Source organism: Leguminivora glycinivorella, chromosome 16, assembly GCF_023078275.1.
Source record: "Leguminivora glycinivorella isolate SPB_JAAS2020 chromosome 16, LegGlyc_1.1, whole genome shotgun sequence".
In the NCBI taxonomy this organism is placed as follows: Eukaryota; Metazoa; Arthropoda; class Insecta; order Lepidoptera; family Tortricidae; genus Leguminivora; species Leguminivora glycinivorella.
In genome coordinates, this window is record NC_062986.1 from 6,847,186 (window position 1) to 6,870,562 (window position 23,377).

At 37.8% G+C, this 23,377-nt stretch overlaps 1 protein-coding gene across 3 annotated transcripts in view; it reads left to right on the forward strand.

The window, feature by feature from the left end:
- Nucleotides 1-23,377, forward strand: part of LOC125234601 (probable beta-hexosaminidase fdl) — a 202,320-nt gene that overhangs the window by 117,796 nt on the left and 61,147 nt on the right. The window contains exon 1 of one of the 3 annotated variants that reach the window (XM_048140917.1): nucleotides 3,200-3,231. The exons of the other annotated variants lie outside the window; for them this stretch is intronic. The gene's annotated coding sequence lies outside the window, so the exon portion shown is untranslated. Of the gene's footprint in view, nucleotides 1-3,199; nucleotides 3,232-23,377 lie in introns of those variants that run through there. 3 annotated transcript variants of the gene reach the window in all.

The window sequence follows — 23,377 nt, forward strand, 5'->3', positions numbered from 1 at the left end:
TAATGGAACCAGAAACGCTAAAATAAAGTTCTCGGGTCAACGTACGGAACCGTTCCGAAAAAAATACCGATATCCGATCCCTGCAATGTGCATCTAAAGCTTCATGAACATAATCAAATCCAAGGCCCTAATGATAGGTATCATTAATTAAGATTCCTCGTAAGCATCTAAATCCAATTATAGTAATTATACTTCATTAATGTGTAATTATATTATATTGTCTCTAATTAAATTATATCTGGCTTGTTACAGAAGGGATCTTATGCTGTATGTAATAAGGACGTTTTCAAAGTGTTCTGGATATGTCCAATGTAATAAAATTGTGAATGCCAATAGAAATTCATCCTTACATCGATAAGGAAACTTTTATAATGGAAAGTCACAAGCGGTAATTGGGCCATTTTTTTTTTCAAAGTTGTCCCCCCACTTTTCTTTGGATTTGGAAATTTTTATGTGGTTTCCACTCAGAATCACGAGCTCTTTCATTCCTAATAGGTGAAAAAAGTGCCCCGAGGTTTTTTAGGGTTCCGTAGTCAACTAGGAACCCTTATAGTTTCGCCATGTCTGTCTGTCCGTCCGTCCGTCCGTCCGTCCGTCCGTCCGTCCGTCCGTCCGTCCGTCCGTCCGTCCGCGGATAATCTCAGTAACCGTTAGCACTAGAAAGCTGAAATTTGGTACCAATATGTATATCAATCACGCCAACAAAGTGCAAAAATAAAAAATGGAAAAAAATGTTTTATTAGGGTACCCCCCTACATGTAAAGTGGGGGCTGATATTTTTTTTCATTCCAACCCCAACGTGTGATATATTGCTGGATAGGTATTAAAAAATGAATAAGGGTTTACTAAGATCGTTTTTTGATAATATTAATAGTTTCGGAAATAATCGCTCCTAAAGGAAAAAAAGTGCGTCCCCCCCCTCTAACTTTTGAACCATATGTTTAAAAAATATGACAAAAATCACAAAAGTAGAACTTTATAAAGACTTTCTAGGAAAATTGTTTTGAACTTGATAGGTTCAGTAGTTTTTGAGAAAAATACTGAAAACTACGGAACCCTACACTGAGCGTGGCCCGACACGCTCTTGGCCGGTTTTTTACCACCAGTTTTTCATACATTTTGTATGGCGGTAACGAAATGGAAGGTTTGAAAAATGTATTGTAGTCTTGGGACGTTATTTTTCTCCTATCAGGATCGAAAGTACCGCGATTCTGAATATGAATCGCGTAAAAAATACCTTTAGTTACACAAAAAGTGGACAACTTTGAAAAAATATGGCCCTATTATTACTGTTACGTTGACGACCTAAGTATTATAAAATAAATAAAATAAAATAATAATTGGGTTCTCTGTCGATCATTAAATTCAATAGCGAAGATGGTGTATAATAAAATAAACAGTTTGTAAACTGTATTTTTCTACTTGTCGACTGTAATCTGTCAATTAGGGCACCACAGACTAAACTATAAGTGCTAACTTTTCAGTGTTGGATACTCTATGGCAGTTCCGACTCAATTATAATAAGCTCATTATAGTTGACTTTAGTTAACTGTAATAATTTCAAAAATAGAACTTCATACAATTTCTATACTAATTTGCGATACCTGGCAAATTTTCCTGCATCTGAAACACATTTTTTTTTATCTGTCGCGTTATCGGCCAATCTGAGACGGTTATTACAAACAATTGGTTGCTAGGTAATTCGATGTTGATACAACGGTGAACAACTCTATTGACATTAATTTTAACTTGCAAGAAAGATGATATTTCCGTCCATTGATGATGAAGATGATGACTCGTAGAAAAAGTATTGTAAACAATACTGATATAATTAAGCTTTTCACTCTCCTACCGTACTATTAGGCCACTCAGCAACCTTTGTGGCCTAAACATGGTAATCGACTGAAAAGCTTTGTATTATATCACGATTCTAAACATTTTTATATTAAAGGAAAAAAATATCACATATATATTTTTTATATCACGATTGTATAAAATACTATTACATACGTCTTGCAAATCACGGTATTACATAATTATTTAGATCTTAAAGCAAAATAATGAATTAAAGCCTGTGTACGTAGCCGAATATCACAAAAGCTCACGAAACGAAACGCTCGTAGATATCTATCTCTATCACTCTTGCGTATTGGCGCGACAGAGCCAGACTACCTTTCGTGGCGTTTCGTTTTCGTTTCGCGGTCAGGCTTTAGTAGGAACTGGTCATAAAATTATAATAAAAAATAAGACGTAAAATTCTAAAATTTTAAACGGGAAGTTGTAAACTTCATAGCCTTTATTTCCAGTATAGTGGCTTCAGACAGTGAAGGGTAAGGGGTTAACAAGATCCAAACTATTTTCGATATAAATCGTATCGAGTGCTGTCACGTCACGGGTGACGTGCCGGGTGACGTGCCGCGTGACGTCACGGGTGACGTCACGGAGTGACGCGCGGCCCACGCGACCCGTGAGGGGTCGTTTAACTGTCACTGGCTCACTTTCCTATATAACCTACGCAAGGAAATAAAGGGTTATGTTATAACCTCGAGATTTATCCTATTTGTTGGATGTAAATATTGTCAAGTGAATGTAAAATATCGACCTCTTCTTTAGGGATAGGGATTATTTATTTCAAACAATGATTGCTAGGTTTTTAACGAACAATGCAAATTATTGAATAAGATTGGACTACTTAGTGTTTCATTGAATAACCGTAACATCTCCTATCGTAGAACCCCTCTACCTCTACTGGTTTTAATACGTGTGTAGGGTAGACCAAGTTAGTTGTAACAGAGGCGAGTTGTGACAACATCGATTTTTAAAATAGGATCTTATTAAATCAGCAAGGCAATATCGTGCGTTTGCTATCCCGTGACTTGAACTAAAAAACCTGTTGTTGCGATCTTACTAATAGTTAGTAGGTTCCCAAAAATCGACGTCGTCACAACTCTCCTCTGTCACAACTCACCTCGGTCTTCCCTACTTAGTAGGTATTTGAAATTTTACATGGAGAATCATTTGGCTCCACTATCATAAAAAAATATCTCGTCACATAATTTTCCGTAGATTACATATCTACTGCTGCACGTTATCAAACCAGCACACAACAATTACATCCTGATCCAAGCACGATATCGAAATCACTTATCCGATGAAAGCAATTACTGTAACGCGATTTTTATTGGAGCGTCGGCGATTACTTGGTCCTCGGGAGAATCGAGAGTTAGCCAGGTGGGTAGCGATTGGAAACATGAAATCATTGGTTAGGGGTTACAATACAATATATTGAATCAAACGAACATCTAACTCATCCAGCCTAGGAATCATATGTTGTTACTTTTAAATCGAGACTAAGGGCCAGTTGTATCAACCACATTTGACAGGCACATCATCGTCACGCAACAGACGACTATGGAACTTCCAATACAATAAAATTTAACGAACGCTTTAACGGTGACAGGCGGTTTTATGCAACCGGCCCTTAATCGCGTATCAGAAGCGCGCTGCTGTCAGAAGCTGCAGAACCCCTTGTGGAAATACAGGCATGAACTTATGTTTGAGAATGGTAATTGATAATTGAATGACTTATTTTGATAAAATTCTATAATGCAAATCGGAAAGTTGATAATTGTGTAATTAGTTCATTTAGTTCATTCTTTTTTTGAACAAACAAATTGACCAGACTTGCAGTGGCACAAGCAAAACGCTTCCGATAGCCGTCGGCATGTTTATTTGCGGACACTAAAACTATCCATTTGTATTTTATGAAAGCTTATATTTTATCAAGTTTATTTTAAAACGAAATTGAAGAAGACTTACACCTAATAAAAAACGATTCCGACAATATCACGAAGAATAAACTGAAATAGACATCGTATACACTTAATAATAATTGAAATGTTAAATCACTTTTTATTGCATCATTCAGGGTAATAGATCCATACTAATATTATAAATGGGAAAGTGTGTGTGTGTTTGTTTGTCCGTCTTTCACGGCAAAACGGAGCAACGAATTGACATGATTTTTTAGGTGGAGATAGTTGAAGAGATGGAGAGTGCATAGGCTACTTTTTGTCTCTTTCTAACCTCCAACTTCCCTAAAATGGGGGGTGGAAGTTTGTATGGAGCTTTCCGTAATTTTTGAATTTAACGCGAGCGAAGCCGCGGGCAAAAGCTAGTAGATTTATAAATTTCAAAAAATATAGAAAACCGTTACTTTCAGCTGATGCACATCCCTAAATTGGCTTAGAGCATTAGCTTAAACTCTCCTAGGGGCTGTGAAAAACGTAAAAAAAAAAAAAAAAAAAACTCCAACTTTAGTCACACTATGTCCTAACTTGTAGAACCATTCCGAAAAACCGACGTTTTGAAAACATTCGCTAAAGTCCGGTGTTAGGTAGCATTTGGCAAGTGTTTGTCAAACTTTTTTCCACATGCTGCACACATGAGGCTATTCTGTGTGATAAGTTAGTCTGTTTCTGTTAGCTTTCGCGTCCATGCTCGGAGCCTGGGGACCGCTTTGACAACTAATCCCAAAATTTGGCTCGAATTTGTGACTCGTGGGTAGCGTAAGTATACCTAAATTAAACTCCAAATTGAGCTAGGCCTTAAGTTTTTTAACTCAAATAAGATATTTGTTTTAATGATATGTGTTAGAACTTAAACAACATGTAGGTATGTACATACATACACTACTCAATGCATAAAGTGTATTAAAGTTATAAAACTTCTAGAGGCAAACAACAGAACATCGCAGTTTTATGTAAGATTAAAGTTACAAAAACGAACAAAACACACCGAGAGGTGGGATTGTCGTATTGCTGAAAAGAAACTTAAAATAAAAACTGTAAAAGGGTTTTTTACTCCTGGATACGATTCTAGCATTAAATATTTTGTGGAATTCTTGGTCCATCTTTACAACAATGGAATTCAGAAGAAATATTTTATTCCACCACAGTGACATAAAAACTAGTTACTTAATTTATGCCATAAAAATGTATACTTCAAGTTGAATGGTGACGCACGCACGCACGCACGCACGCACACACATACACACACACACACCCACACAATCACGCCTGTATCCAATAAAGATGTAGGCACTGTAGGCAGATCACATGAAACTACTCAAGTTTCAGTGCCACTCTTGGCAAACAATGAAATCAATCATAATCAAAGTTTCTGAATCTAATAAACATAATTCCTAATCTTTCCAACTCCTCGCACACATGGCAAAACCGTATTCTGACTTTGATTTAAAATCACATCAAAAAGCAAATGTTATTCGTAACATTTTAACTCTTCGCATATATATGACAAAACCCCAAGATTTTAACGTCAGCAAAAGCCGAAGTGTCACAATCGAGTTCACATCTCACAGATTGTATTGGCAGAGCTTAGTCGCAGTCTATTCCGGGATCCTATCGACTGCGCCAATTAAGAGATACTCGTAAACTAGCTTTGTTACTATTAATGAACTTTAATTCTGATCATAATTACTGTTTATATCGATACCGAAGAAGAGGTGGATTGACTGTGTGGGACATGATATGGAACTAAAACAAGTTAATGATGAGATGACGAGTGAAAGAGATGTATGGAAGAGAAAGACATGCTGCGCCGATCCCAAGTGACTGGGATAAGGGCAAGAGAATGATGACTGTTTATATCGATATTTTGCCCGAGAAACTCTGTGTCTCGGAGACTAAAGTTTTAAAAAAGTAAAAAGACTGGTGGCGATTGTTTTAAATTCCATGCAAGGACTGTGGTATGTTCATTTGTCTTGAAGATGTTCTTTAAATTTGTTTTCAGACCTAATCACATTCTGACTTTGATGACCCGTCAATTATATTGGGTTGGTAAGAAAGTAATGAGCGATCGATTGAATTCCACATAAAATTTTTGAGAGAGTTCTAGAATCTTCTATGGTCGAAAGTATATAAAGGGCAAGTCGCACAGTTTCTCGTCAGTCATTCACTAGCTGTCGCCGAGCTAATATAAGGAAGAAAATGGACGAATTAAAAGTGCATGTAAGGCATTGCTTACTATATGAATTTCAGTCTGGCCATTCAGCCGCCGAAGCAGTGCGTAATATATGTCAGCGTGTTGCTCCTGAAGTTGTGTCTGAGGCCACGGCGAAACGATGGTTCCAGCGGTTTCGTAGTGGCGACTTTTCATTATCAGATCAACCTAAGTCTGGTCGACCGGTGAAGATTGATGTAGCCAAATTAAAAACCTTAATTGAAGGAGAACCGAGGCTAACGAGTCGTACTCTTGCTACCGAGTTAGGCTGCTCTCATGTCACCATAGAAACACATTTACACGAGTTGGGAAAAAACTACAAATACAGTGTTTGGATACCGCACGAACTTGATAGAGATCAACTAAACCGTCGTGCCGATATCTGCATACAACTTCTGTCTTTTCGCCGCACATTCAACTGGTTGGACCATCTTATCACTGGAGATGAAAAATGGGTCTTATATATAAATCACACACGCAAACGTCAGTGGCTAGCTCCAAACGAAAAAGGAATAGAGGCACCAAAAACAGAGCCTCACCCGAAAAAAGTTATGCTGTCCGTTTGGTGGGATATTCATGGTATTATTCACTGGGAACTCCTACCAAGTGGAATGACTGTTACCGCATCAGTATACTGTAATCAGCTTGAAAATTTAAAGCAAAAAATCTGTCAGAATCGTCCACAGCATGCTAAAGTTTTTTTTCTTATACGACAATGCTCGCCCACACATTGCAAAAGCGATTTGGCTAAAGCTATTGGAGCTAGGTTGGAAAGTGATACCTCATCCACCGTACTCTCCAGACTTGGCACCTACGGATTACGCATTGTTCAGATCGCTAAGCAATGCCTTGAATGAAAAAAAGTTCGATGATCAAGCCCATCTACGACAGTACATAGCTGAGTTTTTTGAATCTAAACCTAAGAACTTCTTCGCCGATGCTATTCATTCTTTACCAGAACGATGGAGACAAGTAGTAGATAACGAAGGTCATTATATTTTTGATAAATGATTAAAATAATAAATTAAATAAAAATTACAATATTGGTTATGATTCGCTCATTACTTTCTTACCAACCCAATAGTAACGCCGTGTCTTGCGTGGGCGACGGTCGCGCGACCGTCGCCGTCGCGTCTCATACTTCCATATCGATAAGGTTTGATTTCGTATGCGTCGCATCGCCGTCGTGCGACAATCGCGCGACCGTCGCCCACGCAAGCCACGGCGTAAGTAGACTTTTAAATTTAAAATCACATCAAAATATGCCCTTCCGTAGCAAATGTTATTCCTCACCTTGTAAATCCTCACATATATGGCCAAACCTCAAGATTTTAACGTCACGAAAAGCTAAAGTATCACAATCGAGTTGACATCTCACATGTATTGGCAGAGCTTAGTCGCAGTCTATTCCGGGATCCTGTCGACTGCGTCAATTAAGAGATGCTAGTAAACTAGCTTTGTTGCTAACTGGCTCGCATTATTAATGAACTTTAATTTGATCTTACTGTTTGTTTCGAGATTCAGGATACCAAGCATTAGTAATGGAAATTGTGCAATGAATTGTCGCCTGCGGTATTTCCGGACCGATACGACCTTCAAATCTTCAAGAAAAGAGCGTACACCCATCTTAAAGGCCGGCAACGCACCTCCAACACCTCTGGTGTTTCGGGTGTCCATGGGCGGCGGTGATCGCTTACCATCAGGCGACCTGTCTGCTCGTTTGCCTCCTATCCCATAAAAAATAAATTAAAAAAAAGTCTTTGAAAAAATAAAAAAGGTAGTGGCGATTGTTTCAAATTCTATGTAGGTAAGTACTTTGGTACTTATATTCATTTGCCTTGAAGATGTTCTTTAAGTTTGTTCTCAAACTTAATCGCATTCTGACTTAGATGACCCGTGAATTAAAGTAACCAGTGTTAAAAATCACATCAAAACATGCCCTTCCGTAGCAAATGTTAATATTCCTAAGCTTAGGACTTTTTAAATTACTGCTCCAATTGAGATACTCGTGAACTAGGTGTTGCAAACTAGCTAGCATTATTAATGAACCTTATGAACCTTAATTCGGATCTTGCTGTTTACATCGAAATTCCGTCAATATCTCTAGCAGTTAACTTGTGAAAAACTTGTTTATATAGCTAGGACCACAGAATATATAAAAGTACAAGTACAGAAGGCTCACTCTCAACAACCTGTCAACGGACTGCATGCGACATTGGGTTCTATTGCGCAGCATGAAGGTTGTCAAACTTTATGGGCCGCGAACTCGCGGCCGTCTAAAGAAACGCGGAGTGAGCCTCCCCTGCTAGGACGCAAATTATCTTCTTGTATCTTTTATTTGTCGGATATTAAGCCAGCGTTCCCACTTAAGCGTTGCGTGTCTCGGGGCGCGCAACGGACGTCCGCGCCACGCCACCTGAATGTAATTCAAAAAACGTCTCCTCAGTACATTTTGTATAGGAAGGACGTAAGACGCGCCCCAGGTGGCGGACGTCCGTTGCGCGCCCCGAGACACGCGACGCTCTGATGTGGCCAGTCCCTAAGACGGCCATAAATATCTAGCGAAATATTTCCTGTAATCCCAGATAAAACTTTTCAGTCATAGACAGATCTAACATCAAAATCAATGAGTACTGGGTAGGTATAGTATTAGTTGCTAATGATAATCATTCTTGAGGTATCTTTATATCGCCGTATCATTTCTCTCCATGCCAATCTAACGGGGGTGTATCCTAGCAACGAACGTAAGTATTTAATAAGGCATAATCTCGCATACTCGCCTAATTTCATTTATCGAGATTTCCCCAGCGGACAATAGCAGTACGACCGCGGCTTCGGGGAAGTTTCGACTATTCTTCGATTCTAATAATGGAATTGAGATAGTTCGATTCGATTGTCATTTTTTATGTTCCGCTACATTCAGTTTGTGTAAGCTGTAGTTAAACACGAAAAGTGTGTTAAGGCGGCTTCTATTTTCGGTTGTTGTTTTGTAGTTAGATGTAATAGGCCTATTTTTGTCGTATCTTGACAATTTATTTCACCAAATTCATAACATATTGAAATGTATAAACTATTCAGACGCATGTGATTATGAAAAAAATCGGTTTTAATATTTGACAAATGCAACTAGGTAACAAATAAAATTATTTTATTGAATATGTTTTGATTCCCGGCTTGGCCATCAGTGGGCCGTGTCGTTTTTTCTTTCGTGTATGATATCTATTTCAATTTATAATTTCACAAATGATTGGAACCTTGAACGAAAATAGTATTTACTTATTATTTTGGGCGTATTTACAGAATGAAATTAGTTTCTTACATTATATGTTTGCGTTTGCAACGTATAACAAACAATACTAAATTAATTAGTATAGTATATACTCAAAAGAGAAAAAAAAATAGTAAAAAAAATCTAAAACAGCGGAATAATGAACATATATTTGAAGTTTCTTAATTGTTTAAAAGAATTACGCACACTACTGACCCATGACTTCTCCCACTGTTAATTCTCAAATAACACATAAATGTTTTTTTTTTTTCCTTTTTCTCTTATTCTCTTAAGTATTGTTTGTTTTCAATCATTGCTCAAACTCATTACTGCTGTAGGTACTTTAAATACTGATATTACTGATACATATGTAGTACTAGATCTTCAAATATATTTCAAAATTTCCTGTAACTTTGCACTCATGTACTTTTTGCCCAGTTTCTATCTGTGGAAACTTGTTATTGGCTCATTGTTTTTATGTTATAAGCCTTATTGTAACTTTAGCTGTAAGTTTTCCTAACAAATAAAATAAAATAAATAAATAAATAAAATAAAATATGCCAGCAGGCGGTCTTCCGCCTGTAGTGAAAACTCATAAAATGCGAGGCTGGACGTTATAAATGACTCGTAGTATGCTTGTTTCATACAACAGAAACCTTGTCTTTCTAATGCCACATTGCTGTGGGCTTAATCGACATCTAAATAGAACAAGTATTATATTCGAGAGCTTGAATCTAACAACAGTTCATTATTGTCTGTTATTATTACTCGGGGAAATTGAGACATATAGGCGTGCAGGGTTTTTCATGTGATTTTGGTTAAAGTAACTTGACTATGACTAAGTATGCTAAAGTTATTAATATAGTAAATGGGTCAAAAAAAATTCATAACATTTTTATCCCCTATAGGGGTTTTTTAATTCATTTGTTCCTAAAAAGGAGACTAGACGAACAATAAATTCAGTGAATTACAACAGTAAATAATATCAATTTATCAAACATCGTGGTATCGATTGATTATCTAGTCTAGACGCATCGCGATTTAAATCTCAATTTGTGATAAATATTTTGATCTTGAAGGTCAAACTGTACAGTCAATATTCCGATATAATCAGTACGTATATCGCTTCTAACTATGTCTAATGGAAGCAGACGACTAAACTGTAAATTACGTTACAACAATGAATTGCGTACTGTGAAGCTTTGTTGCGTGAACAGGATTTGAGTTCGTGATCCTTCTGTTTTTTTTTATATAGACTGATCGGCGATTGACCCTAGACGTCACACCAGATAAAAAGTGAAGACAGAGTCTAAGATGGAGCTCACCGATTCAATGATAGTCCTATTCACTCTTGCTTTAAATAGACATATTGGAAACATTGATAAATCACAGTATTTACTATTTACTGTACCTAAGTCTAGCCGCTGCTTTAACATTTCTTTTACTCCGAGGCCTAACGCCATTACAGCCTGAACGGCTCAGTTCCGGCTGGCAAAAATCGCATTAGCCCTAACTGGCTTAGCCGCGATTAGCGGCCAGTGCGCTCCTGCGGAATCGATTTGTTGCACCGACTGCGACTGAAGATGGTCGGGTAAATAGCTTACTGCACTATTGGTTATATATATTATTCGTATTTTTTTTAACGGGATGCTTATAAAACATATCTTTTAACAGATCGCGTATGTTGAATTTAGGAGAAGAAAAGCGGCATTCCACGAGAATGTCGCTTACAACATGCAATTCTTCAAATACTTGTAAGTTGTGTTTGACCACCTTTCATGACTTGATTAACAAATTGGCAGTATGTTCTCGAGCTTTACGGATTTGATTTAAATAGCTGTCATACAAGGCAAAAGCATGTAGTATGCGACATTCTCATGGAATGCCCCAATATAAAAACGATTGCCATTCTGAAGGAAAAAGCAGCAAATATGTTCTGGCCAAAAAAAGGCATAGCATATTATGCCTAACAACTGGCGAAATTGTAAAAAAATCTCGGACATCGAAGGGGATCGAGTCGAGTCCCGCATTTGCCAGATTTTTTCCTTACGTGTATTGACAATTTATAAAACCTAGCTTGGTTACGACGAACCAAGTGGTCGCTGAAAATAGACTAGTTATCAGTACCCTTATGGAAAATCAGGTACCAAACACCTGATTAGAAATGAACTTCTGCTAAATAAATTACTGTAAGGAGCACACACTTCTCGGAAAATCACGTAGGTATGCTACATATTTGCCAAAACCAGGGGTTTATAGAAAGTCCAAATATCAGCATTATTTCTCTGAAGTAAGGTGTAGAATCCTTTACGTTTTGTGTGACGTCAGGTTACGTTCCGTAGCGTCACGTGGGACAGGATAAATGACGTCACGTAGGCTATCTACGGCCTCTCCATGCGAGTGTTAAGCGGGTAATGTTTAAGTGTATTGATTTACCGTTACTTCCAGGTGAGATCTTTTCTTATTTAACTTGTATACTGTTAGAGGCCTTTTTTGGGTCTGCGTTTTTGAGCTTATTTTAGCATTTTTTCTACTCCCGAACAAATTCGTAATTTACAGCGTCGTGCATAGATATTTAATATTCTACAAAAAAAAATCTATTCCCCAAAGCCAGCACCCGCCGGCTTCCTGGCAGTAACGAAAAAAATTGAAAACGCATTGTTTGGCTCGGTAACCCCGTGGTTGACAAAAATTAACTCGCTGTCAGTTTTGTAACGACAATAATCAAACATAAAATCTGTCTAAAAATTTACTTTTTTCACATTCTGAATGTAGATTATCGATGTAATTAACACAAAAACAATATTTTTATATAAATTTCATGCTTAATTATCGTCACAAATCTGACAGTGAGTTAATTTTTGTTAACAACTTACGCTAATTGGGGGGTCCCAAATTCAGAAAAATGCCCTGATAAAGCCAGAACAAATCTTTATATTAGCGTCATGATTTTCGCATTAAAAATTGGTCAAATATTAGTTGCATTGCAGGATATATCCACTTGAAATTCAGTTTAACCTAATATATAATCTTTTATAGCCATTAATCAAACCTATTATCCACGGCACGAGTCTAATCAGGTGCCGTAGCCGAATGACATTTCTGCGACGCGAAACGTAAACTAAACGCCTCGAACGGTAGTCTGGCTCTGTCGCGCCAATACGCACGAGCGATAGAGATAGATATCTACGAGCGTTTCGTTTCGTGAGCGTTTGTGCCATTCGCCTACGCACCCTGAACGTAGATAACGTCCAGTTCCGGCAATAGGTCAATGCCGTTCGACGGCCCGTGTAACTATATTTATTTTAAGGGTCCTTGGGCACCACCGGTGTGGCCTTTGCTTAAAGGGCTTTATTTACCTGGAGGGTGAGGATAAACTTGCCATTGTTGTCTTATAGCCCTTTGTTTTGAAGGATTGTTGTATGTAAATACGTTTACCTATTGCTTATTTTGATGAAAGTGCATGTTTATCCAAATTGATACAATTTGTTCATCGTACATTATTAATTAAAGAAAATCTGCTGAAACCAGGTACAGTCAGCATCTAAAGAAGCGGATCAAACAATAACGCTTCAAAAGTAGCTACCATTCTGTAACCGATAAACAAAAATACATGAGTATCTATAATGTCGCTGACAGCCGGCATTTGCCACGGCTCATGGGAGCCTGGGGTCCGCTTTGACAACTAATCCCAAGATTTGGCTTAGGCAATAGTTTTACGAAAGCGACTGCCATCTGACCTTCCAACCCGAAGGGTAACTAGGCCTTATTGGAATTAGTCCGGTTTCCTCACGATGTTTTCCTTCACCGAACGGTACATAGACATATTATTCCTTCCTTCATAAGGATAGTTCATAAGGATAGTTGATGTATGTTGTTTTGTTTCTTTCATTATTTTGTAAGTATTATACTTAGTTGTAGGCGTAGTCACATTGACCAAACATTCAAATCTGTCAACCGGTTGAATCGTACTTTCGCACAACGTATGTTATTGGTTGCCGCGATACAGGCATGCCTAGTGCGGTTACCAATGTTAATCAACTTGTAATGTACTCTTTACTTAATAAATATTTTTTCATTTTTTTTTTCATTTTCATATTAATTACTGTTCTCATTTTTGGCCACAAACTGTACAGATTTATCTATAGTTAGAAAAAATATTCAGGATACCAAATACTTTTTATTTCATCCACAACTATTAATTAATGCTGACTATACATACTAGAAAATTTTACTGGAATAAGGCCATGTTGGACACTCTGTGAATTGTTTTAGGGTAGGGTATGAAACCCGATTATTATATGGCAGCCTGTATGCCTATTTGCCATGTGTAATTACCACCACGCGTTATCTCGTCAGGCAGTCATCAATGATGAGTAACTCAAAGTGCGAGCGTTCGCCTCGACACCTCTTTGAGCCGGGCTTGATTAAATGAGTCTACGGCATACTTTTACACTGAAGAGTCAACTGACTTGGCGTAACTACGCTAAAAGGGCAAAGACTGACTTTCGCTGTCGTTTCTGATATCCCCAATTGTATGCTTGGATTTACGTAGGAACCATACAAAAATATGTAAATTGAATAGAAAAAAAAATAGAGTTGACGTTGTTTTTTTTAATAATAGAAAACTAACGAAAAGTAATCTTGTTGCATTTGATTATAAATTATAATCTACATAATGTTTATATTCTAAACTTTATGAGGAGCATTTTTTATTGGTACCTATATAACCATAACAGGCCGCACTCGGGCAATGGAAACACTCGTAGTGTTTCCGATAATTAACTAGTCAGCAGTAGTCATCTGCAGAATAAGTAGAAATTATAGAGAGGGGGGGGGTCACTTTACTCTACAGATTACTGAAACACCTATACATACAAAGCTGATGATCTAGATAGGAAACGGGAGGCATAATAACAGCCACGTTAAACACATTGCTGCGCGTACCGACTTTAACGTGGTTGTTATTAGTCTTCGGTGCCATGGCCAAAGCATGCAAAATATGTACAGTTGCCATGACTTCACGTGTAAGTACAAGAACATACTTGAATCTAGCTAGGAAACCTCTGATCGCGTACAATATTGCGCCCGACCGCAGCAAATGGCCGACGAGCGAGGAGCGGGAGTATAACAGCCTTGCTAAACGCATTACCGCTGGTAAAGACAGGAGTCATGGCCAAGTGGTCCAAGGGGTAATATATGCAAAACTAGATTCATTACATAAATAAAACTCATAATGGTACTCACGAAAGAGGTAGGCAGAGCTCATGAAAATGCTCAAGTTTAAGTGCCACTCTTAACAATTGAAGAATCGAATGAAAATGAAATAGTGGTACGTCGTGACAGGTTGCTATTAGCCTATCGCCTACGACCCGATTGAACCCAGTCGACTTCTAGGACATCCATGAGGGGCCTCAATACCTTTCTTCCTTTCTTTTCTTATACCTTTAAACGAGCAATTCTTGTATATTTATTTATTTATATACCTATATATACCGACGATCTCGGAAACCGCTCTAACCATTTCACTGAAATTTGTTATGTGGGGGTTTTCGGGGGTGAAAAAGAGCCTAAAATAAGAGTTTTTTTTTATCTAAAGACGTAATATAATAAAATAGAACCGAGCGAAGCTCGGTCGCCCAGATATTTTATATAAAAAAACCAGGTTACCTAACAAGTTATTTGTAGTTAAGTATTAAAACCAGGATACATAGAGAGCGAACACGCCACCGGCAGACAAGTCACAGTTGTTAGCTCATTGAGCATAAAGGTTGTCGTTGAAATAATGCGCGTATATTGCGCAATAAGAGCGTCCAACTCCATTCAATCAAAAAAATAATAATCTAAATCGGTTCATCCGTTCGGGAGCTATGATGCCACAGACAGACACACACACAGACATACAGACAGAGAGACACGTCAAACTTGGAATACACCGTCGTTTTTGCGTCGGGGGTTAAAAACTACCCTCTTAAAAACTGACCCTCTGGATTTGAGCATAAACCTTGCCCTTTACTTTTATTATGTCATTATATCTGCCCCGGCACTCAATATTAGGTACTCTACCTGATGAATATTCAAATGGAAATTCTAAATTCATTGTTTCAAGGGTTTATTTATTTATTTATTTATTTAACCTTTATTTTCAAATGGCGAAAATGCCTTCATTGTCAACCATTCAAAAAGGGTTTTTCGTGGTTAGGGATTTAATCTGTTAATGTAATGTACTTGAACGGAATATTCATGCTGTGTGACCTTTGTTGTTGCTAATAGGACCAATCGATGTAGCCACATTAATATTTTGAACAAAAAACCCTGACCGCGACACAGTAGACCGATTTTCATGAAACATGGCTAAGAACACTCCTGACTAACTCAGCTTTCAAATAAAAAAAAACTAAATCTAAATCGTTCATCTGTTCGGGAGCTACGATGCCACAGACGGACACACACACAGACAGACAGTCGCGACAAACTTTTAACACTCCGTCGTTTTTGCGTCGGGGTTAAAAATTTGATCTGAATCAACGAGTAGCTTGTATACACTTTCTACTGAGATCCGCAATTATTGAAAGCTTTTATCGATGTATTTTTCTGAACAATAAACAGCAGGGCTTACGGCCCAGCCACGACATTGGTCTAAGCGCGACAGCGGTGAGCGACAGCCATACGTGCGAATGAAAAGTCCCATCGCTGTGTCTCGCTCCAATGTATGCCCGCCGCTCACCGCTGTCGTTCTCAGACCAATGTGTGGCTGAGCCGTCAGGAACAATATGGATAAGACATATTTCGGTCTCACACTGAGATGCTTGACAGAACGTGACGGAACCTTTATCCACATAAATAAGTGATAAAATTGCAAGCATTATAGGCCTAAAGGTTACTGAAGGATCTGTCTCGGTCCTCTTCCTTTAAAAGTCACGTTTTACCTCCAAGCGAAAGCTTTTCGCCGTTTTTATTAAGATATTGTTAGCTCGTGACTATAAATAAATGATATGTATTCATTTTTTGATCTGATTTAGGGCCTATTTAGACGGTACGAGAACTCGCATACGAGTTTTATTACATTACGGTATTTGATAGCTGTTCAAAATTGTATGTAACATCAACAGCCCGCAATGTAACTGAAATCGCATGCGAGTTCGCACGCCGTCTAAATCAGGCCGACAGCGTGCGAACTCGCATGCGATTATAGTTACATTGCGGGCGGTTGAGGTCACATACAATTTTGCACAGCTATCAAACACCGCAATGTAATAAAACTCGCATGCGAGTTATCGTACCGTCTAAATGGGCCCTAAGTGCGTTTTCACATTATCAGATCCGATATCGGACCGATATCCCATTCATTTAAGCCTCCATTTTTGATTTTTGCCTTTGAAATCCTCCCGATTTCCGATATCGGATCGGATAATGTGAAACCGCAATATATTATAGGAAGGGAGGTGATCGGACATGCCCGGCGATTTGTATTGAATATGTCTGTCGCGAGTTCTTGAACGCACACAAAGTACACACACTTGTGGATTGACGCTCCTATTGCGCAATACACGGGTATCATTTCCATGTCTACTAGCTGCTACTAGGTACCAGTGGCGGCTGCTAAAAACTTCTGCTAGGTAACACTAAGCAAAAATAAACCTTTCTTTACATTAGGTACTTTACTAGTAATCCATTTTAGGCATCGGCTGGTATGGATCAGCCGCTGCTGCTAGGTACCTACGTGCGAACGAGTATAGAGTCGTGTCATCACGCACGCACACAACGACACCTGTATGCTCAATGGCATAGCAACCGTGACAAGTCTGTGCCCGGCGGCTTGTTCGCCCTCTAGTATAATAAGTATCATTTTTTATATACTACATCGGTGGCAAACAAGCATACGATCCGCCTGATGGAAAGCGGTCACCGTAACCTATAGACGCCTGCAACTCAAAGAGTGTCACACGTTGCCACCCAATTAGAAACTTGTACACTCCCTTTTGCTGTGTTAAGTATGTGTACACAGCAAAAAGGAGTGTACAAGTTCCAAGGAGGGTTTGGGTTGCTGACGACTCAAAGGACAATAGACGGAACAATTTAGTTCCGTAAGTCCTCCCGTCGTCAGCTCACCGCACCCTCGTTGAGCTCTTGCAGCCTTACTCACCGGCAGGAACACAACACTATGAGTAGGGTCTAGTGCTATTTGTCCTCTTAGGATTCAGTACATCATCCTCCTTGCGTTATCCCGGCATTTGCTACGGCTCATGGGAGCCTGGCGTCCGCTTTGACAACTAATCCCAAGATTTGGCGTAGGCACTAATAGTTTTACGAAAGCGACTGCCATCTGACCTTCCAACCCGAAGGGTAACTAGGTCTTATTGGAATCAGCCTGGTTTCCTCACGTTGTTTTCCTTTACCGAAAAGCGACTGGCAAATATATTATCATTATGACATTTCGCACATAAGTTCGGAAAAACTCGTTGGTACGAGCCGGGGTTCGAACCCGCGACCTCCGGATTGAAAATCGCACGCTCTTACCGCTAGGCCACCAGCCACCAGCGCTTCCTTAGGATTCAGTACATAGTAAAATTTTTAATTCATTGCAAACTTTCTACTGGTTTAACTCGGTGGACGTTGGACACGTCTGTCAAATAAGACCACATCTGGTATAACTCTCTTACAGCTCTGTTTCATGCAACTCGTGCAAGTACAAGTTATGCACTTCTGCTTCGACCAGACGGCATCTAGTTTCAAAACAAGAACAGTACAAAAACTCGTTGTTGACTACGCGAGCGGGGATGCATAATCTGGCGTTAATTAGATTTCTGTTTGTATACTTTATTTTGGGATTTTTCGAGATGACGAGCAAAAATTACACGCAGTAAATAACAACTCTACTCTCACTTACCTACCTACATGTAGGTTTTTTTAAATATATTTTTTATACTACGTCGGTGGCAAACAAACTTACGGCCTGCTGGTAAGCGGTCGGTCACCGTAACCTATGGACGCCTGCAACTCAAGGAGGTTAAAACGTACACTAATATTGTATGAGTCGCCGTTTTGAAAATATATCCAAAAACAATTGTGAGTGTATTTAGTAAAACGTCCCACTTTGTCGGTTACCATTAAGGCGAGATTTACTTGTATCTTTATATGTATAAACTGATAAAGCGCCTTTATAGCAAGCGACAAAGTGGGGCGTTTTCTGTGCACACTCACAATTATAAATGTAACTAAAAAAAAGAAAGAAAAAGCTGTCTCACTGAAAACGCCACAAAATTATTGTCATATAAAATGGTAGAAAATAATGAAAAACGAAAACATTTTGTGCACGAGAAAACGGAGATGCTCCACCCCCCCCTCCCTTCACTCTGTCAATAATCTGTTTATCCTTTACACTGCTTAAAGTGCTCTCATTTAAAACCATTTGAGTCCCAAGCATCTAAATATATGTATTTACTTATATTTTGCTGACATCATATGATGTCGCTGGGACTCGACGGGTTAAACTGATTTAATATGAAATGTAGCATTTTGATTATCTAATAGACAGTTTAGTTTATGACCAATGATTTTATTTCTCTGGAGGAAGATAAGGAAATATCACATTAGAACACCTTGCGGATTATCAAAATGTCACATCTTAAATATGAATGTGACCTGTCTCGAAAGTTCTTCCTAATCCAGTTGACCTTTGCGTTTGTTTAATTCAAAATTTGATAGTCCATTATACTCTTGAACACGGTTTACCTTTGACATTTCAAGATCCAGGATACCTAGCCAACGTCACAATCGGTTACGCTTCGGATGCGTATCGCTATTAGCGCCCTATCGCTCTTCTACCGAGGGTCCTAAAAACCAACGCCAAAATGAAAAGAAAAGATGTGATAGGACATCTCATTAGCTATCACTATCACATTAAGCGAATTTGACCTAAAGTTAGGCTAGTTTGTTTTGATTTGTGTAGTTTTGTGTTAGTTTGTAAGTGTGTATGTAATTTGTGTGTTTTTGTAATGTTTTAATTATGATCAGAGATCGGACAGTTGGGCGTCATTTGTATGACGTTTTCGGAATAATGAACCTTATGTTGTTAGAATGACGCCCAGTTGTCCGATCTCTGATTGTGATTTAAATAAATGGATAGCTATTTGACCTTACGGAAAATGTCATGGTTTTCGAGATATTGGCACTTTTTTAGATGTCCTTTTCATTTTGGCGTTGGTTTCAGGACACCCGGTATAATGGCACGACAGACCCAGTCTGCGTTTCGAAAGCCACGTAGCGTCAACGATTGTCACCTTGGTTAAGCCGGCAGAGTCTACTGCAGTCCCTAGCCAGACATTTGCATAAAGGGCACGCCAATTGGTCCATCGCGTTTGGTAATGGGCTAGGAATCTGATAAGACCACGATTCGCATCACAGAATAGGTATATAATAGTACAAGTACAGAAAGCTGACTCCTTTAATGTTCTCAAAATGCCGCCTTTCATAATAATAGGGAACTTGAATGTAGTAAAAATAAAATATTTTATACCATGCAAAAAATAAAGCATCAGATAATTATAAGAAAAACATGGACAGTAGTTATTTTTAAATCCAATTTCTATTTAATAAGTCAGGTAGAAATATATAAAGTAACTGAGTTGACCGTGACGTCACTCAATTCGATTTCATATAAATTTCATATTAGCAAGTCGTTCAAATTCGTTTTGACAGTTCTTAAAAAGAAGCTGATTTGACTAGGAGGAAAGTAACCTATTGCCTACATTAGGATCGCACGCGAGCAGCCGACATTGAGTTCTGATGCGGCGCGCTAAGTTCGTCACCACTGAATGGGCCTTGCACTCGCGGCCACCGACATGTAGGTACTTAGTTTGTAGCTTGGCGAAAGAATCGGGGAGTGAGCCGCCCCTGATTCGCATGTAGAAATAAACACTCGGCCTTGCAAGTAAGAAGGGCCGGTTGCACCAGCACACTTTGACGCCTCCTTCATCGTTAAAGATGGCTCCGACGACCGTTAACTGCATATTTGCGTTGCACCATGCCATCCGTCAGTAAAAGGGTTACGATTCATTTAACCGGTGCCAGTGCACCGGTTAACGGCTCGTATTAGGTAAATCTAGGAACCAAAATGGCGGCCAATGTTTTGAATTTGTCCCGTATTTCACGAGTTTATGCTTATTTTGAAATAATTTGAGCTATTAGCAATGTAAAATACTTATAAAACGTTTAAAACAGTAAAAATGTGGAAGTAACTAAACATAAAAAAGTGACAGTGACACACCAGAGTGGTTTTAAGGTTATTTTAATTGCGCGACGATTTGTGTTTGTAAACACCTTTAATTTAATTTATTTTGTTAATAAATGTGTGTGTTTATATTTAGATCGAGTGCAGAATGAGCTTCAGTTGAATATATAATCGATCGATGCTGTAAGAAATTCACAAGTGCGTCCTATGAGATCAAAATTCGACAGCAAATAATGAAAACTATTTGTCGACAATACAGTCTTTAAAAGGGTCTTGGTATATTTGGAATCACGAATAAAATAATAAATATCCTGGAAAAAGTTGTGGATCCACTATGACATCCGAAATCAGGGCGAGAATAACGACAAACATTGTATAAAATCCGACCTTCAAAATCGTATCTCGCGACAGGAATCAACTTTCGTTTTAAACTATACACGTCTATGAGACATACGAAATGAAGTATTTTAGTGTGAAGCAAATGTGTTGGGACAATCTACACAACTTTTAGGCAACAGCATAATAAGATATCAGTGAAAAAATGTAAAGAAAATGTTATAATACTTCTGTTCATACCTACTTATCTGTGTTTTATTTCTCCTTTCATAACTTTTTCATAAACCTATAATGCAAAAACTTTGCAGTAGTCAACTTAAATTATTTACATTTAACATGTTCAGTGCTGGCGTCACAAAGTTTGAGACCAAAATAATCCTCCTCCTATGTCGGTGACACAGCGAAGTTGACTTATGCCAGTGGCATAGGAATGAGAATTTATTTGTTTCTACCAGCATAAATAGTGTAGGCTTTTAGTAAAACAGTGGGATGAACGTGAATTCATACTATTCATAAACACTCCGGACAGAGAGATGCAATCTTGAGTTTGACTAGTGCAAAGGCAAAGTTGACAATCAAGCATTTCAGCTAATTAAATACATAAAGCTAACCAACATGAAAGCAATACAGATTTTATATCCTAAATAGTAATGCAAACATAGTGAGTATCTGCTTGAAATTCACTTTACTGATACCTAAATTTTTCATGTCGGTCAGGGATAAATTCTTGACACCAAAATGTTCTAACCATTTTAAAGTATTATTACCTACTACTAAAAGTCCTCAAATTGTATTTCATAATTTGTGTTGTTTTGATATAAATGATGCAGCTGAACATTTCTAAAATAAATCAGAGTCTAAGATTTCATAGGCACATATAGTTCTGTACTTATTTTTCAGCATACTGTTGAGGGTGGGCTTGTGAATATTGTGGCATGTCAGAGCGTTATCAGACTTTTCAGTAGCAGTATAATTATATAGGCAAAATAATTTCTAGTTGTGTCATGCTAATTTGGAAACTTTACTTACTATTCTGGAAAGAAGAAATATACCTCTGTGAAATTAAAACAACAGTAAATAATTCCATGGGTAATTTATCTACACCTCAAAAAAAGGATATTATAACTTGAATAAGCAGATAGTTATAATAAGAGTATAGTAGGAAACAATGACTATACAGGAAGGTAGATAAAATCCTGTATTGTTCATGAATAAAGTACTAATTATCATAAACTGTGAAACTAGATAAGTTATAAAGAAAGAAATATTATAGGTAGGACTTTATTTTTACACAGATTGACTGAGTTCCATGATAGCTTAATAATGCTTGTGTTGTGGGTTACTCAGACAGTAATATAATTATGTAAACACTTGATTACATAGAAAACTTACATACTCTGGAAAAAATGTGTCTGCCGGCCACATTTAAACTATCGGTGCTGTTCTCTAACATGTGAATAAATGGATTGATCCCAATAGATGCCAGCCTCAAACATATTGCAGTGAAAACGTGGTCTTTAGAATAAGCATTCAATTTCCAATTTTATAACCACAATTTTTAATGGGTTGGGGTCTATTAGTGGAGACTGTATAGTCATTTGGCACATAAAGTAACAAAAATATATTTTATTAACAAAATTGAAATTCTGATGATAATAATTTGTAAAACTTTATTTTCTACAAGTTTCTTCCAGACTTCCAGTTAATTTCATAGTATAATTTGTTGATTTCTAGAACAGATTCACTTGTAGAACTGTCATCTTGTAGTCCATATCAAATGGTGTAAATCAACTCTGAAAAGAAAGCAACATGTAACTTATTATTATATTTAGTATTAGTACTTAATAATCCTTTTCAAACACAACAAAATTTAAGTAAAAGTACATAAATAAACTTAAATGTCTGCTACTACAAACAGTTTTGTCATTAATCTTATTGGAAATTTTGCCATAGGCTGTGTGCTGTGTATGACATTGAACTTACCTAGTACTGCACCAAAAGTATGCTAATTTGTTTCATAGCTAGTTCACGGAATAAAGGCTATGCATTTGGGTAAGAGGTCTGTAATAAGCTACCTATAATTATTATAATACTCATGAGAAAACTTGCCTGGTAATTGGTTCCTTCATTCCTTGTTACAAAGGCTTTTAGGTTGGAAATAGCCACTTGAAAGTCGTAGAGATGCGTCCGTTTCATGCGTCATGAATATACATTAAAGATAACCACGAACACAAGTGTACATAAGTGGTGTAAATGGTTAAATATTTCGATAAGAGCTGCAAAGAAAGTTTAGTTTGCGCTAGTTTGCGCCTAAGTTTTTTTTAAAATAAAGATTTTGACATTTATATGATTGGGTTGCTATATGAAAAATCAATTCTACCATAAAAATGTTGGTAGGATTTCATTCACGACCTGGCATCACAGTTAGCGGTTACGTTCAGTAATTTTTGGGTTGGTGCAACGCAATTCATTAACAAATCGTTAAGTCCCCCACGTAATCGGTAAAATTTTACGAACAG